This window comes from Salvelinus fontinalis, chromosome 3 (genome assembly GCF_029448725.1).
Source record: "Salvelinus fontinalis isolate EN_2023a chromosome 3, ASM2944872v1, whole genome shotgun sequence".
Taxonomy (NCBI): Eukaryota; Metazoa; Chordata; class Actinopteri; order Salmoniformes; family Salmonidae; genus Salvelinus; species Salvelinus fontinalis.
The window spans coordinates 2,660,581-2,675,006 of NC_074667.1; the positions used below are offsets into that span (position 1 = coordinate 2,660,581).

Genomic DNA, 14,426 nt, shown 5'->3' on the forward strand with positions numbered 1-14,426 from the left:
CCAGTTAAATTGTTTTTCCATAGCCAGTGGGGTTTGGCAAGAGACTGGCTCACACATGAGAGGCAAGATAAAGCCTCCGAAAGAAACAGACAACCCCAAACGCTGTAGCAGTCTCAGATGTAGCAGAATGCCTGGAATTTAACCCACTTTCCCATGTCCAACTGAACTGACACCGCGCCCAGACACGGCTCCAAAGGCCTGGAAGTTGATACACACACGGAAGTGCACACTTCTACTACAGTACTGAGATCCACAATGAAACATTATCAAAGACGGAACAACCCACACACAAACTGTAGAATACACCCCTCCACCATCAATGAGTCATTGCCAGTAGGGACCCCAATACACACTTGGAACCACACACAGTCTCAACTATGCACCATTAAAATCAAAATGGCTTTCATCACTTCTGCTGTACTGTCTTGGTTGGTATCTACATCCATAATCCAGCAGTCACTTTCCCTGTTGCGATGAAACATAGGTCGGGGCTGTCTGGAGCGTAGAGCCCCCCTAAAACCCACAGCAGATCCAGACATATTTGGGTCATGTCTTGTCTTCTCCTCATATGATATCTCCAGAGCCTGACGTTGTTTCTCAGTTTTCCTCCCGTCCTGTTCTCAACCAGAAATAAACATGGAGAGAAATCTCATCCCAGCACAACGTCACGCTGCGAGGGCACAGCAGTTCCTGTAGGCCAGGAATAGATGCTCTGTCAACTAAATACTGGAGTTTTGAAGGTATTTGTGTTCAAATGGGAAGGGAGGTGTGTTCCTCCCTCAGACCAGCCAAGAACAAGGATAAAGCATGTACGCACTCACACACAGACAACAAACACAGCATAGGTCCACACACCATGTTTTCTTTTATAAAATGACAACATTTACATTCAAATCCACTAAACAGCAGTATAGCATATCATGTTCGCAGCATTCATAAATATCAAATGTGTTGTTCTTATTAAAGACAAGACCTACAAAAGTAAGGTGAGAGAATGTCCTACATCTCCATCTTGTGATGCCACGAGCCCTCTCTGTCATAGGTGCCTTTGGAATTTGGGTGGAAGGTTCCATGTCTTTGCCACGGTCTTCCTCTACTCAGAGAGGGTAGAAGGCAGAGACAGCCAATGTTGGAGAGGAAGATGGAGAGGAAGAGGCCCATACATTCTTCCAGGAGGACAGTCCAGAGTCACATCTCACAGCCTCTGCAGATGAAGTTCATTTTGGCAGACTTGGCTCCTCCGGCTCCTCCCACCATCAATATGGTAAATCTATAAGATACAACGCACATCGATATCAGTATATTCATATATAGAATATCAATTAGCAGGTGCTATTATCCAGAGCAACTTGTATAGACTGTTAGTAGCATTAAGACATTGTACCATTAGACACAGCAGCACTGCACACAGCAGTATTGGACACAGTAGCACTGGACACAGTAGTATTGGACACAGTAGCACTGGACACAGTAGTATTGGACACAGTAGCACTAGACACAGCAGCACTGCACACAGCAGTATTGGACACAGTAGCACTGGACACAGTAGTATTGGACACAGTAGCACTGGACACAGTAGTATTGGACACAGTAGCACTAGACACAGCAGCACTGCACACAGCAGTATTGGACACAGTAGCACTGGCCACAGTAGTATTGGACACAGTAGCACTAGACACAGTAGCACTGGACACAGTAGCATTAGTAGGAGTGGTGGCCGTGTAAAGAGCAGTAGTTGTAGTATTGAGAGCAGAAGGAGTCTTGCAGTAACAGAACCACAAGAACATTTCATTTAAATAGAACATTGCAGGAAGGAAGTGAGGGAAGATAGGACGAAGACTTGTCACAAAATGACTCTAATCATTCTGAGACACACAGTGGTGCACACTGCTCATGTTTAAGTCACAGTAAGCAAACCTCAGGGAAACAAAGTTCCCCTTTAAAAAAACGAAGCGACGGAACTGAGGAAGTGAGAGAGAGGAGAGGAAAGGAGAGGAAGAGATGAGGAGAGTGAGCATTTCTCTACCTTCAAGTTCAAGTCTGAGCTTGCTTATCACACAGAGAGCTGCTGCCTTTGCGTTCCCCCCGAAAGTGAAAAATGAAAACAACTCTCAATCTCTCTCTCCCCTCCCTCGGCTTTCGCTCTCTGTCAGACAAAGTGGCCTTATGCAACCATCTCGGGGAGGCCTTGCTGATGTCTTGCGGCATATTTACCCAGCCTACCTCCCTCTCCAGTTTCCTTCTCTCTTTTTGTCTCGTAAAGTGAGGAGAGTACAGTGTCCTCACCACCGGGGAGTCTGGGATACCGCCGGAGGCTGAGGATGAAGATCCATGAGGGACATGGAGTGTGTGTGTTGTGTCTCTAAATTACATATATTGTATGTACCGTGTGTGTGTGCGTATGCATGATGTGGGTAAGTGTATGTGCATGGTTATGAAAGAGAGGATACGTCACCCAGTAGTGACGTCGTGTGGTGGCGTGTTCGCTCCGATGCCACACCAACTCGACCACGGGTCACTGCATTTTCGACCCCAACACGGGGTAAGGCGTAGTCGCGAACACACCACAACACAGGCTCGCTCACGCGAGCAAGCAGGGGCGGACTGACTGACTAACGCAGTGACTTCTCTGTTTTTAATAAACAAACGCTAGGGATGAATAAGAGCAAAGCCCTCTAATCCGGAGATCTGAACACTTGTATAAGAAACAGCCTCCTTCTGGATTTCACCACAAAGGTCAACAATAACATGGAGCAACCAAGGACTATGTGCAGTACAACATACACCAATGTGGATTGAAGTGGTTCTATTTCATCAATGATTGTGTGCAATAAATACAGAGAGGGAATCCAGAAGCTGGAACAAAGGACCAGTGACGTGAAGCGTTTCGTAGCAGATGCATACAACACTATACCACAACTTGGACTAGACATCAACCCTCCAAAACAGAGGACAACTTTATTGGTTATTTATTTGTACATTTGAAATATAAGTAATATAGCACTACCAGTACAGCAGGTTGGGTGACTCCAGGCTCACCGTGCTGCCCTAAGTCTCCCTCTCTGACGACACGTCTCCGTCTGCTCCACTGCTGGCGTTAGGGTCCTGTGCTCTGGGGCGCGGGGTGGCCCTCTCCCTGCCTGACTCCAAGGGTCCTTTAGAGCGCGTCTTCTCTTTCCTCTGCTGCTGTTTCTCCTGTTTAGCGAGCTGAGGGGGGGGGGGGGGGCCGGGGGTAAAGGGTTAAAAAGAGAAGGACAAAACTTGGATTGATCTAATGCAATTAGTAGGGACCTGAGTTGTTTGTGGTCACGTGACCTGTTTTTACTGGTCAAGTCACGTGCCCAAGAAAAACCCAGGGACCTAGCTATGTAGAACTGTATCAAATAATTGGCTACAGTAAAACAAGAGAAGAGAATATGAAAAGAAAAAGGGCAGAACAAGAAAGAGAAATAAACATCAGAGCTTTGTTTCACTGTACTGCTATTTTCGGAAGCCATGACCATTTCGATGTAGCATTAACTGTCTTGACAATATAAAGCGGTCACACTCAGAAAGAGCCGAGTCATCTTCCCATTCACTCACCATCTACGGTTAGCTGCGAGGCTAATCTATTGAACTCCTCTCTGAGGAAACTACTGTTGCAGCTATCTCTGTTCTGCTCAAAGAAGAGTAAACAACCACCCTACACTAAAAGGAACACAACTACCCCCGAAAAGGTTTGTAAACATACATGCTAAAACTTTCATGAGCGCCACATGAAATATTTATGACTTAAATGTCATGCTAAAGCCACAACATCCCACAAACTCTTAATTATTTAATGAAATAAGACTAAAAAACCACCATGTATCTAGTTATCCCTGTACAAACTACATCGGGGTTAGCTAGCTAGCAAGCAATGATACCATCTTACCCAGGGTGTTGCATTGAATACCCACAATAAAAATGATCACATGACATTTCAGTGATTAAGACCACTGTTACATATTCAAAATTACTTTCACAGAACAATAGAAACAGAAAACCTTAATGGTATTGTTTGAAAGGCTCTGTTGTCCATCTCCTAGGATCCGATAAAGCTTCTTATTCATGAAAAGGAAGTGTCTGTGTGTGTTTCAGCTGCTCCCCCCAGTTGACTGGGGATCCTCTCAGTCTTGGCATACACCCCTCTAACTGCACAACAGCATCCCAAATATCCAAAACAGACAGGATTAAAATTCGGAGGACTGCCGCTTACATCCATTGGACCGAGCAGTCAGCCAAGTTTACACACACAAAGACCACACATGCAAACACAGAAGTGACTGGAATCACGTTCAGGAAGTCTTCAACAATTGACAAATAACTAAAGCACTACAATTTCAAATTACTCACTATACCTCCGCACATTGTCTAGGTACCGGTACGCCCTGTATATAGCCTCGATATTGTTATTTTATTGTGTTATTTTTTTCATATTTTTTTTAACTTTAATTTATTTGGTAAATATTGTCTTAACTCTTCTTGAACTGCACTGTTGGTTAAGGGCTTGTAAGTAAGCATTTTTGATTTGAATAAAATACAATGTGAAGCGGACGGTTTAGGAGAAGCACGGAGGGATGTCCCTACTCCCTCATGGCTGCTGCTATTTGGAGTGGACCTGACTGCTGTCTGCTAAGTTTGGATCATAGCGCGATGTCTTCAAGTAGATGTGGTGGTGTAACACATTCATCAAGGCTTTTGCTCCTTCACATCCATCTGTGTTACACAACAGGACTGGGAGATACTGTGGAATCAGCAGTGTTACCCAACGGTTATCCATTTGTCATGTTTAAAGATGGATACATTGCCTAAAATACACTTAAAATGACCTGAAATGACTTTTAACATAGTTTACCATTCAAAAACAGATGCCCAGTAATCCACTAAGGGCCGGTTTCTTGGATCAGGATTCAGCCTAGTCCTGAAAGCATGTTCAATGGAGAATTTAGATTGAGCATGCTTTATCGTCCAGAACAGAGCTTAATCTAGGTCTAGAAAACTGGCTCTAAGAGAGGACATCCATTATTAATATACCATTGTGGGTGAACCTGTCACTACTTAGGCTACACATCAGAACTCATAAATCATTATTCCACATTCAAATATATTTCTTAGCCAGCATGGCCTGAGTCTCCCCTGCAGAGGCCGTCGTCATGGTAACAGAGTGCACAGTGACTCAGGAGTCAACCGATCCCTGTGGGGAGAGCGGTGGCGGCGACCCCCCCCCCCCCCCCCCCCCCCCCCCCACCTCACCTCGTCCTGGCCTGCCAATCATATGTTATGCCCCCCCCCCCCCCCCCCCCCACACACACACACACTTCTGGACACTTCTGGTCAATCAGTGGCCTTTCAGCTAGGCCAGAGGGGTAATGGGATAGAGCAGGACAGATTCATGGGATAATCAGTACACATCTACAGGATCAGGATTGTTTTTTTTATCAGGGACTGGCAAATCTATGGTTCACCTCCTTGAAGCCAGGGACTAAAATTACAACAAAAAACTGACCAACTAAATGTCTGACAGCTATCTCGGGGACCGGTAAGCCACATCTCAGGGAGCGGTGCCGGTCCATGGACCAGAGGTTGACTAACTAACTGCACTAAGAAAAACAATAGTGCAGCTTTGCATGTTGATCATGGTCCGTTCTCCATCTGTTACTACAAGGAGAAGTTAGGCCTGCAGCACCACCTGCTGGAGGATAGCAGGATAGACTGAGTGCTGAGAGAAAGTCTGGACAATTTAGAACAAATATAGTCTAGCAATACATAGCCTAATAAAGGGAGACTCCGCAATATGACACCATCATACACCATGGGCCAACTTCCTGCTTGCAGAAATCAACAACAACAACTGTACCTGTTTGGGGTCCATGGAGGCAGAAGGAGACACCAGTTCGATGGTGACTGGTCCGTCATTCTGGATGTGAACCTGCATGTAGGCCCCAAACTGCCCGTCTAAAAACACAAGACAAAAGGAAAATGTAAAGATTAACCTTAATACATATAAATGAGTCTAAAACAGTTAAGAGGACCTAGAATCCTCCTTTGTTTCCCCCTTCCTCTACAGGCCCATATAAATGACACCACTCAACGTTCCATCCAGTAACAGCCACTGCAGTTTGCTTATTGTGCATATTAATCTATATCAATGATTTATAAGCAGGTGGCATCTCAGTACAACAGGGACATGGGGTAGAGGGTGTTACGATATAATAAGACAGGACGTTTATACTTAAATGTTCCCCGTTGGTCCAGGTATGCTTCGATTTATTACATCATCTGCCCATGAAACCGGTGGCTGGGTGGTGTGTTCTAAAAAGTGCAGAATCATCTTGTTTCTCCCACTCGGGCGATTGGGCCTTGGCAGTGAGAAGACTAATTAGAGAGCTTGCGTCCCACGACAAGCAGGGACACAGAGTTCCTCCACTACACCTTCTCCCTGGTGGCTTGAACCAATTCTCCACCAAACACCATCCTCAACTACGACCTGATAAAAGAAAACCACCCCAATGTGGAACTGCCATAACCCTTGCACTGTGACCCATATAATTAAATATTTTTCCTTTATTTAACTATGCAAGTCAGTGAAGAACAAATTCAGATTTTCAATGACGGCCTAGGAACAGTGGGTTAACTGCCTTGTTCAGGGGCAGAACGACAGATTTTTGTACCTTGTCAGCTTGGGGATTCGATCTTGCAAACTTTTGGTTACTAGTCCAAAGCTCTAACCACTAGGCTACCTGCCGCAGCAAAAATGTTATATAACAATGTTTATTTCTATGCTGTGACCAACCACCAAACATGGCCTGACAAACCAACCCCCTATGTAGATGTGGAACCACGCTAACCTTTGCACTGTAAAGTCCATGGAGAATAAGAGCACCTCCTCCCAGCTGCACACTGCACTGAGGCTAGGAAACACTGTCACCACCGATAAATCTACAATAATTGAGAATTTCAATAAGATTTTTTCTACAGCTGGCCATGCTCTTCACCTGGCTACCCCTACCCTGGCCAACAGCTCTGCACCCCCCACAGCAACTTGCCCAAGCCTCCCCCACTTCCCCTTAACCCAAATCCAGATAGCTGATGTTCTGAAAGAGCTGCAAAATCCAGACCCCTGCAAATCAGCAGGGCTAAACAATCTGGACCCTGTCTTTCTAAAATTATCCGCCGCAATTGTTGCATCCCCTATAACTAGTCTGTTCAACCTCTCTTTCGCATCGCCTAAGATTCCTAAAGATTGGAAAGCTGCCGCGATCATCCCTCTCTTCAAAGGGGGAGACACTCTAGACCCAAACTGTTAGAGACCTATATCTATCCTACCCTGCTTTTCTAAAGTCTTCAAAAGCCAAGTTAACAAACAGATCACCGACCATTTAGAATCCCACCGTACCTTCTCCGCTATGCAATCTGGTTTCTGAGCTGGTCACGGGTGCACCTCAGCCACGCTCAAGAACCTAAACGAAATCATAACCGCCATCGATAAAAGACAATACTGTGCAGCCGTCTTCATCGACCTGGCCAAGCCTTTCGACTGTCAAATGACTGCCTCGCCTGGTTCACCAAATACTTCTCAGATAGAGTTCATTGTGTCAAATCGGAGGGCCTGTTGTCCGGACCTCTGGCAGTCTCTATGGGGGTGCCACAGGGTTCAATTCTCGGGCCGACTCTTTTCTCTGTATACATCAATGATGTCGCTCTTGTTCCTTGTGATTCTGATCCACCTCTACGCAGACGACACCATTCTGTATACTTCTGGCCCTTCTTTGGACACTGTGTTAACAAACCTCCAGACGAGCTTCAATGCCATATAACACTCCTTCCATGGCCTCCAACTGCTCTTAAAAGCAAGTAAAACTAAATGCATGCTCTTCAACCGACCGCTGCCCGCACCCGTCCGCCCATCTAGCATCACTACTCTGGACTAGAGGTCTACGGATTAATCGCAATGGCCGATTAATTAGGGCCGATTTCAAGTTTTCATAACAATCGGAAATCGGTATTTTTGGACACCGATTTGGTCGTTTTTTTGGGGGCCTTACCTCCCTAATCTTACTACATTTGCACACACTGTATATAGATTTTTCTATTGCGTTATTGACTGTACGTTTGTTTATCCCATGTTTAACTCTGTGTTGTTTGTGTCACACTGCTTTGCTTTATCTTGGCCAGGTCGCAGTTGTAAATGAGAACTTGTTCTCAACTGGCCTACCTGGTTAAATAATGGTTGACATTTTTATTTTTTTACTATGAACTATGACCTTATAGACCCAATTCACCACCATAACATTTGCACTGTGAACTATGACCTTATAGACCAATGTATGTAACCTCTGTTTCAACAGGAAAGCAGGGGATTCAACTAATTCCGAGACTTTCAGGTCAGGGGTCAAGTCTTGAGTGGCCTCAAGGATAAAGGCTACTGCACGTGACCATGTAGTCTAGGCTGTTTCACTTAGGAGTGCATTGGCTTATCAACCCTAACCCTGGTCAAGCCTTAAGCTTGTGTCTCAATTCCCCAGGCTATGAACAGCAACCCTTCTATTCACTATTGTTCTCCAGGTGTTTGTGATATTGACCTTAGGCTATCAATTAAACTGAACAAAAATTAAATGTTGAGTGTTGGTCCCATGTTTCATAAAAATATCCCAGATTTTCCATATGCACAAAAAGCGTATTTCTCTCAAATGTTGTGCACAATTTTTTTGCATCCCTGTTAGTGAGCATTTCTCCTTCGCAAATATAATCCACCCACCTGACACGTGTGGATAATCAAGAAGCGGGTTAAACAGCATGATCATTACACAGGTGCACCTTGTGCTGAAGAAAATAAAAGGACACTTTAAAATTGTCACACAACACAATGCCACAGATGGCTCAAGTTTTGAGGGAGCATGCAATTGGCATGCTCACTGCAGGAATGTCCACCAGAGCTGTTGCCAGATAATTGAATGTTAATTTCTCTACCATAAGCTGCCTCCAACGTCATTTTACAGAATTTGGCAGTCCATCCAACCAGCGTCACAACCGCATACCACCTCCACATCTGGCTTCTTCACCTGCGGGATCATCTGAGGGGGGTGGTGAGGAGTAATTCTGTCTGTAATAATGCCCCTTTGTGGGGAAAAACCCATTCTGATTGGCTGAGCCTGGCTCCCAAGTGGGTGGGCCTATGCCCTCCCAGGCCCACCCATGGCAGCACCCCTTCCCAGTCATGTGAAAACCATAGATTAGGGCCTAATAAATTTACTTTAATTGACTTATTTCGTTATATGAACTGTAACTCAGTAAAATCTTTGAAATTGTTGCATGTTGCATTTATATTTTTGTTTAGTTTTGCTTCACCTCTTTGCTTGAACAAATGACCTTTTGCAACCATTACCCTGATCAAGCAAAATATTGACCCAATGCTATTAAATATTAAAACCACACACTTAGAAGAATGCCGATCCGTTTACATATCTATTAAATACCCAAGGTATCAAAATGATCTCTTCATTTAGGCTTTTCCTATCTAGAGTGTCTTATGAGAGTTCATTTCTCTCCGCCCACAAACAGCCTACACAGCAAAGTGTCCTCGACACTTTTGGGTCACTGGATGTGAAATTCTGTTCAATAGCAGTCTATTTTAAAAACTCTATATATGACTCATTTTGCAGTGTTTCTCTCACCCAGCCCAGGCCAGTAGATAGTGTATATTACAATATACCCCCTCCCCTTGCCCTCAGAACAGCCTCAATTTGTCGGGGCATGGATTCTAGAAGGTGTCGAAAGCGTTTCACATGGATGCTGGCCCATGTTGACTCCAATGCATCCCACAGTTGTGTCAAGTTGGTTGGACGTCCTTTGGGTGGTGGACCATTCTTGATTCTCACAGGAAACAGTTGAGCGTGAAAAACCCAGCAGCGTTGCAGTTCTTGACAGAAACCAGTGCGCCTGGCACCTACCTATATGTCGTTCAAAGACACTTAAATCTTTTGTCTTGCCCATTCACCCTCTGAATGGCACACATCTGCAATCCATGTATCAATTGTCTCAAGGCTTAAAAATCCTTCTCTAACTTGTCTCCTTCCCTTCATCTACACTGATTGAAGTGGATTTAACAAGTGACATCAATAAGGGATCATAGCTTTCACCTGGTCAGTCTATGTCATCATTTTGTACACTCAGTGTATAGGCCTAGTGCTTGTGTAGCCTACTGTATTCTTGTACCCTTTTCACACTATCGCGCTGACCCGACCTATAGTGCTGGCTCTGATATTATCGGTTCACATTGTCCTTTCCAGCATGGTTCCAGCAACTAAAGTGGAAGCGTAACCAGGTCAGCACATAACACACCTCAGCTTGGTTCAACTCAATAGTGAAAAAAGGAAATGGGATACCAAGCAATGTTCCCTAAAAAAAATTGGGCACTGAGCAAATTTAAGGTCTGATGAGCGCAAACTTGAAGGTTGTGAAACTTCTGTGCAACTTCCGGCGCGCGTTTACTGTGAACACTGAGGTTGTACCTGCTTTAAGTTACAGTTGTAAGAGTGGTCAAGTAGGCTACTGTGGCTATTTGATCATAATGTAGACCTACCCGAGTGGCCTACCATCAAAAACAATGGAGAAAAATGCATCCCAAAACATTTTAACACGGAAATAGCTTTTCTATCATTCAGCCTACAGTAGCAGCCAATGTGCCGTGTTCAATGTAAGTCTACATTCCATGAGACTTTTGAAGAAAAAAAACATGCAGGGCTTGACATTTTAACCTGTTTATACACCTGTCATTCAGACAAGGAGACGACTGAAACTTGTGATTTTTTTTATGCAAGAAACTACTTTTCAAAATAAAATACATTATTTCCATACCATTATTACAGAGAATCAGACAAATTGAGCTATGCTCTGCTTATTGTCTCAAAATACAACACTGCCCCTTTTAAGACCTAAAAAAAGCTATTTACCTGACTCGTTTTCAAAGATGTCAAGAAATGTACACGTTTTCTGCTCTTGTAGGAAGCAACCACTCCCACATTGTTGACTAGAAATGATCTACAACTGGGCTAATAACTCACCAACTAGCAAAGAATATGAACAAAAGTGCACAGGTGGCAACATGCAGCTCTCGCTCTGATCTCAAAACAAGACCGCTCATACTGCAGCCTAAAAACAGTCCAGTTCAAAGTGAAAGACACAGATCCATATACGGCAATGGCTATTTGCATATAGGCCTACTGCAGCTCTGATTCGTTATGGCGCACTGGTCTGTGTAGAGTACGCCCCTGAGTCTTGCCTGTCAATACTATAGAATCCAACTCCAATGCGCTCTTGCCTACAAGAAAATATCTTGCACAGTTAGTTGTGCATACCAAGTCTTGAATAGTTTGTTTTATGGCGGTATGTTACATTGAAATTGGTTAACATTGCGTTGATTCGATCACAACTCCCACAGTAGAGCGAAATGTTGATAGTGTTAATTAACTAAAGGGGGAAAGTCAAGAAAGGTGAGTGAAGTTCAAACTCCTGCTTCTCTGGCTGGACGGATATTTCTTCTGCGCGGCAGTCTGATGGGAGCTGTACGCAGCTTAGAGGGAACACTGACACCTAGTCAGTTGTACAACTCAATGCATTCAACTGAAATGTGTCTTCCGCGTTTAACCCAGCCCCTCATAACCAGAGAGGTGCGGGGGGGGGCTGTCTTAACCGACACCCGGGGAGCAGTTGTTGTTACCTGCCTTGCTCAAGGGCAGAACGGCAGATTTTTACACCTTGCCAGCTCTAGGATTCGAACAAGGAACCTGCCGGTTACTGTACCAACGCTCTAACCGCTAGGCTACCCACCTTTGATCATCTCAGGCTTGTTGAGTAGCTCGTAATATAGTTATAGCAGCTGATATAGGCCTAGTGCGTATTTAGCAGACTGTATGTGTCAGTCAATGATGTTCACCCATAGTAATATCGTTTTCTATTTAGTCCTGTGTGTTCACCCACCTTTGATCATCTCATTTCTTGTAGGTGCTCCTCAGGTGTTCCAGGATGTTGTTATAGAAGGGCTGGGATAGCTCTGCAGGCATGGAAGTCTGGCTTGTTACCCTTCAGTATGCACTGCAGAGTGAACTGACTGACACATAGGACTTCATATTCCTTGTCCATGACGCTTTTGCTCCACGCCCGGCCGTTCTCATCCTCAAACAGACGCAGGTTGAGGATCTTACAAACCCTGAAAAGCAAAGAAATTCATGTTGGGGCGTAGAATTGATTGAAATATATAATTAATTTATTCAAATCTTTATGTGTTGGGGTCACAAAGGAGATGGCTATAGGAGTGAGCAAGTATTTTGTGCAGATGTTCCAAACTTATTGGGCTAAATACAAAAGAATAGCTCTAAGTGAATGATACGGTTGTCTTACAAATTCCTATTACAGATATGAACCTGCCCTGGCCCTTATGCCCTGCCTATGTAGGAGAAGGTCTACAGTACCGTAGCGCAAAGACAATGTTTTGTGACTGAATTAACCTATATCTATCCTACCCTGCTTTTCTAAAGTCTTCAAAAGCCAAGTTAACAAACAGATCACCGACCATTTCGAATGCCACCGTACCTTCTCCGCTATGCAATCTGGTTTCCGAGCTGGTCATGGGTGCACCTCAGCCACGCTCAAGGTCCTAAACGAAATCATAACCGCCATCGATAAAAGACAATACTGTGCAGCCGTCTTCATCGACCTGGCCAAGCCTTTCGACTGTCAAATGACTGCCTCGCCTGGTTCACCAAATATTTCTCAGATAGAGTTCATTGTGTCAAATCGGAGGGCCTGTTGTCCGGACCTCTGGCAGTCTCTATGGGGGTGCCACAGGGTTCAATTCTCGGGCCGACTCTTTTCTCTGTATAGATCAATGATGTCGCTCTTGTTCCTTGTGAGTCTGATCCACCTCTACGCAGACGACACCATTCTGTATACCTCTGGCCCTTCTTTGGACACTGTGTTAACAAACCTCCAGACGAGCTTCAATGCCATACATCTCTCCTTCCGTGGCCTCCAACTGCTCTTAAATGCAAGTAAAACTAAATGCATGCTCTTCAACCGACCGCTGCCCGCACCCGTCCGCCCATCTAGCATCACTACTCTGGACTAGAGGTCGACCGATTAATCGCAATGGCCGATTAATTAGGGCCGATTTCAAGTTTTCATAACAATCGGAAATCTGTATTTTTGGACACCGATTTGGCCGTTTTGTTTTTGGCCTTACCTCCCTAATCTTACTACATTTGCACACACTGTATATAGATTTTTCTATTGTGTTATTGACTGTTATTGACTGTATGTTTGTTTATCCCATGTTTAACTCTGTGTTGTTTATGTCACACTGCTTTGCTTTATCTTGGCCAGGTCGCAGTTGTAAATGAGAACTTGCTCTCAACTGGCTTACTCACATGCTCTCAACTGGCCACTCACATGTAGTCAACATCCTTCTGTGTGTCCTCCATGGATATACCCAGCAACACACACAGTCCTCTGCCTATTGAGCTAACGGGCACCTCTCCCACTGTGACAACACAGTACAGAATTATAAAATCAATCATTTTCATTATTCAGTGTCAGACACATCCTCCTAAAACAGTGTGGTTAATTAATCTAGCACACACTGGCAGTCTTGCAAGTAGTAGTATGCTGCAAATTTATGGAGTAAATTGTACATTATTTTCATTAGGAATGTAGAAGTGAAAGTAAAAGTTGTCAATAATATAAATAGTAAAGTACAGATACCCCCTAAACCGACTGAAGTATTACTTTAAAGTGTTTTTACTTAAGTTACTTTACACCACTGAAAATGTGTTTTACAAATAACGTTAGATTTGATTGGATATCCGTGCGACTACCAAACTACTGTAGCTAACGTTAGCAATCCTCTGTGCTGCCTGCAAAATGCCTACCGGTGAAGAACTGTCATTCTTTGACACTATGAGCAATATAGAAATAAAATAATAATAAGTAAACAGCGTTACTCACCTGGCACGCACGCCGTTGTCACTCTTTGAATGATTGCCTTCATTGTTTTGATTAGCTCGCTGGCTAGAATGAATCAGATTGAAGTGGTGCACATACGCAAACGTCATACTTCCCATGAAACCTTGCTGCGTTGTCAGAGGCATCTAGCGGCAGCAGTTGGGAGTACAGTAGATAACTTTTGCTGCCATATCAGACAGCATAAACGTGCTAAAAATACCTTCTGTACTGATTCCTGGGGTTAAATTGGTGTTTTGCACATCTGTCCCAAAAACCTACGGTACTGTCATTATGAGCATTTTCGAAGGGAGGGGAGCACTGTCACTACCTCGCTCTCCACACCAGGGAGCATGAATTGTGGAGCAAAATGAAGAGGCAATTCAGCAACTCCTGGAGGGCAGTGTAAT

General features: G+C 44.3%; 1 pseudogene; it reads right to left on the reverse strand.

Moving 5' to 3' along the window:
• Positions 1-846: 846 nt before the first annotated feature.
• On the reverse strand, positions 847-14,141 carry LOC129836110 (D-aminoacyl-tRNA deacylase 1-like; annotated as a pseudogene).
• Positions 14,142-14,426: the final 285 nt, after the last annotated feature.